The sequence below is a fragment of the Piliocolobus tephrosceles genome, chromosome 12 (assembly GCF_002776525.5).
Source record: "Piliocolobus tephrosceles isolate RC106 chromosome 12, ASM277652v3, whole genome shotgun sequence".
NCBI classification, from domain to species: Eukaryota; Metazoa; Chordata; class Mammalia; order Primates; family Cercopithecidae; genus Piliocolobus; species Piliocolobus tephrosceles.
In genome coordinates this window covers 73055344-73060283 of record NC_045445.1, presented here as the reverse complement: position 1 = coordinate 73060283, position 4940 = coordinate 73055344, and positions in this window count along the sequence as shown.

Sequence of the window (4940 nt, the reverse complement as noted above, 5' to 3'; positions counted from 1 at the left end):
TATTTATGCCAATTGTCTTCATCCATAAGATAGTGGGGTTGGAAGGATGTTTAGTATTCTGGGTTTTTTACATGGGCCTGCACTCTTTTTCTTTATGTTCTCTTAAGTGTCTTTCATTGCTACTTTGGAAGGTAATGACATATGCATAATTTAAAGCTTGATTTTTGACATCATTTTTCTACAGGAGCATTATACCCTGGAATGCCAGTTCCTTGATGAAGAGATTGGACTTTTTTACTGAATTCTATATACTTCTCTAAGTACCTGGTATCTAGTGGCTTCTCAGCTATTACTAATACTTGTTAGGTCCCAGAAATGTTTAATAATTACCTGTTGCTTTTTCTTAAGGATGGCAGTCAAGTAAAATGAAGACTGCTGAGGTGAAAAACAGACACATAAAAGCCTAAGAAGCTGAGAGTCCTCAGTTCACTGGAGGCTCCAGATATCTTCACAATTGTAAAGACAAAAACAAAAAATTTGAAAAATACCAAAAGGAAAAATAAGTGCCAGCCAAAACAGGGAATGACAAAGGAAGCCACCTGAAGATGCCTTCATCATCTGAACATTTCTCAGTTGCTATTTTACTTTTTAAAAGTAGTCTGTTGTTTAAGAGTCAATTGCATTTATCTGTGCCTCATCTCCCCTATTTATTATTTGTCTCCTCAAGGCATTGGACAATGTTAATCACATTCCTTTTAACTCCCAAGAACATTGAGCCTTATGCATCAAGTGAGAGCAATGTATAAGCCCTTCGTTACATTTTCCCGGAAACGAGATGAAAGTGTTTTTAGGCCGGACGCGGTGGCTCAAACCTGTAATCCCAGCACTTTGGGAGGCCGAGACGGATCACAAGGTCAGGAGATCGAGACCATCCTGGCTAACACGGTGAAACCCCGTCTCTACTAAAAAAATACAAAAAACTAGCCGGGCGAGGTGGCGGGCGCCTGTAGTCCCAGCTACTCAGGAGGCTGAGGCAGGAGAATGGCATGAACCCAGGAGGCGGAGCTTGCAGTGAGCTGAGATCCGGCCACTGCACTCCAGCCTGGGCAACAGACCGACACTCCCTCTCAAAAAAAAAAAAAAAAAAAAAAAAAAGTGTTTTAAGTAAGGAGAACTCACTTAAAATGGTAAACTTGTCTGTTTCTCTGCATGGTTGAGGACCTCTAGCTGCTCCAGGCTGCAGTTTGTGTCCTGCCATCCCTGCAAAACTGCCTGATATCTGCCTTCACCACCACCCAACCCAAGGCAACTCTGATTCTGGAAAGCTGAGCTCTCTTTTTTCAGCACAATTTATCTCTCCCTGTGCCCTGGGAGAGGCCAGACAACAGTCCTGAGAGATACTGCCAGCAAGTTGTTTATGCCAGGCGGGTGTTACCCTACCTGTGGCCTCACTGCAGAGCCCTCTATGGAGAGGGGATGTATCTGATTCTGATGTTCTTTTACAAATCAAATTTCTACATTTTAATTTTTGTACCTCTTCTCAGACTCTGCATTGTATGATATGATATTTATTTTATTATTAAAAATGGTGAAGTAACCAGCACATTGGTTTTTCTATCTTGATATCGACTATCTTAATTCTGTAAAATTATAATGTAAGTCTTGAGTGAAGTAGTCATTGCAGTATTTTATAATCCTAGTCATGTACCATAGCTTTCTCAAGGGGAAAAGTATTATAGTTATCTCTTCAATATTTGCTTGTGTGAAACAGTTATTAACACTGTTTGTAGCTAATCCTGTCTGTAGTGACTGTTTTGAGAATCCTAAATCTCTAATTTAAAGGCCCGAGATTTTATCAGTTTGTATGGAACTTGTGTTTGCTCCTTGGTCCTGGTTTCTTAATAAACTTATGAAGATATTTGCCATGGATTTCCGAAGATTTAGAGTACATATGAGGGGATTCAGTACAAATTACAGGGATTCAACACATTGACAACAGGAAAAATGTAATGAATTGTTAGGTGGGGAGTGATGTGAAGTAATCTAAATAAAAGCCTATATTATATTTGTTAGCTGATTTAGTTTATCTTTATTGTCACTGAGGAAGCATAATTTATCTTCAGTAATTATCGTACAAAGCCTAAAAATTAATATTATCTTTGTAAACAAAAGAGTATCTGAGACAAGTCTCAATCATTTTAGAAGTTTCTTTTGCCAAAATTAAGGACATGCCCATGACAAAGTCTCAGGAGGTCCTGAAAATATGGGCACAAGGTGGTTGAGATACAACTGGTTTTATACATTTTAGGGAGACATAAAACATCAATCAATACACATAACATGTGCATTTGTTCGTTCTGAAAAGGCAGGACAACTAAAAGTGGGGGCTTCCCGGTCATAGACAGATTCAAAGATTTTCTGATTGTCAATTGGTTGAAAGAATTATTACCTAAAGACCTGGAATCAATAGAAAGGAATCTGGGTTATAATAAGGGGTTGTGGAGACCAAGGTTTTGTCATGTAGATTAAGCTCCCAAGTAGCAGGCTTCAGAGAAAATAGATAGTAAATGTTTCTTATTATATTTAAAGAGGCTGTTCTATCAGTCTTTTTTTTTTTTTTTTTTTTTTTTGAGACTGAGTTTCGCTCTTATTGCCCAGGCAGGAGTGCAATGGCATGGTCTCGGCTCACTGCAATCTGTGCCTCCCGGATTCAAGCAATTCTCCTGCCTCAGCCTCCCAGGTAGCTGGGATTACAATAGGCATGCATCACCATGCCCAGCTAATTTTTGTATTTTTAGTAGTGACAGGGTTTCACCATGTTGGCCAGACTGTTCTTGAACTCCTGACCTCAGGTGATCCACCCACCTTGACCTCCCAAAGTGCTGGGATTACAGGCATGAGCCACTGCTCTTGGCTTTGTTCTATCAGTTTTAAGGTGTCTGTGTTGATGTGAATGCTGGTCAGCTGTGAGGCATGTCTGACACTTCTACCTCACTTTTCATTATGGCTGAAACTAGTTTTTCAGGTTAACTTTGGAATGCCCCTAACCAAGAAGCGGGTCTGTTCAGATGGTTGAGGGCCTTAGAATTTTATTTTTGGTTGATATTCTCCCCTTTCTGGCCAAATTTTGCCAGAAGTTACATTGATGGCCACCAAACTTCTATTTTGACCCATAGTATTACTAAGGTGGCATGGCTGCCTGGCCCAGGTCCATCCTCTCCCTCAGTGGGACCCCTAGGGCCAAGGGACTTAGAGCCAAAAGATTTATAGCCAATTTAAATGTTCTAGGCCAAACAGGAATGGACATCAACAGGCATTTATTAACCCTTAAAATTTTGTATATAAAAGTCACCAAACAAAAAGTCAAATGTGAGGTTACAAAACTGACTTATCTACTTTTAACTTCTATATAGTGAGCTACTGTGGTCTTGGTTTTAGTTACAGACATATAACAGTTATCTGTACAAAACATAAGCCTTGTTAAAATCTTTTTGGCTAAGGAGTTTAGAGACTTGTTGTGCCACAACGCTTTTTGCCCTCTTTTAGCAATTTGTCATAAGGTGGCTGATAATTTTTTTAAGTATATATCTATCTGGATAAATATCATAACTGGGACTATTATACCCAGTAGGCTTCATCACAAGTATCTTTATATCCTCTCAGTAATGATTTTCTTTTAATTCTACAGAAAGCAGAAAATTCTTTATGGTTGTGATGGATGAAATGGTAGCATGCATGTAATTATCCAGAAGGCAAAGTCACTTATTTTGCCAGCTGTTTAACATCAAGGTACCCATCCTTGATTTGCAGGGTCTGAATTAATTCTGTTCCTCAAAACTGGCCCTTATAATCTCACACACCCACTTCTTCTGGGATAGTCTCTGGGCCTAGAGGAAAGTTGTTTGTATAGGTTTAGCAGCAGGACATTTGCAGTGAAAAACTGACTGGATCCAGTGGGATTCAAAATGACAAAGATTTGCAGGTCTTTTCAAATCATCTCTAGTCTTCTGAATACATGATTCTGATTTTTTCAGAAGAAGTAAAACTACGAGAAATAAATAACAATAGTTTGACAATAGAAAGACAATGTTCGTGTCAGAACAGAAAAAGGAACCTATTCCATTAGGATGCCAACTAAAAACATGAAGAAAGTTATAACTGTTTGGACAAACCGAGGCAAGATGGTGTACTTCCGGGTTCTTCATCCCCCCCTCCCAACTTTTCCCGCCCGGAGGCAAGATGGTGCACATCCGGGTTCTTCACCTCCCCCTCCCAACTTTTCCCGCCCGCGCGAAAATGCAGCCGGCCCCCAGGGAGGGGTGCAGACCAACTGGGCATGCGCCAGGTGACGTCAATCTGAAGAGACCAAGATTTACCTGGTCGCACCTGTGGAACGCCCCTGACACGCCCATGCCCCACCTATTGCCCTCCCACTCCTAGAAAAGCCGCTCTCCTCCATTAAGCCACGCGGACTTCCTCAGTTTCTTGTTGCTGTCGGAACTGTCTGAACTCCGTCCGAGAGCGTGGGGGAGGGGAACTCTGCCGGCCTTCTTTGCCGGAGGCCGACAGACTTCTTCTCCACACCTTGGGTTACTAAAATAAACTTGCAGTTTTGCGCCTGACCTTTGCCTACTTGCTGGTTCTTTTGCTCGCTCTGGTGGTCTTAGAAAAACAAGACAGTTGGTGCCGAAACCCGGGAGGAGACCCCTCCTCAGGGCCCCCAGGGTCCGGGGAGCCTCCTCCTCCTCGTTCCACGCCTCGGATGGACCAGGACCTGAGACCCGCTTTGCTCACTCTCACGGCCTCTCTGGGGTAAGTGCCCTTGTCTCCTCTTTACCACCCTCGGCCAAAATCCTGCGCAGGTCCGAGGTCGATTTTGAGCCACCAAGTGGCTTGGGAGACCCTTGCAGGACGGGGACGTCCGCCTGAAGGTGATCTCCACTTTGGCTTCAAGAGCCTCCAGTCTGTCTCTGCTGGTTCCAAAGGACGCTTTGAAGCCA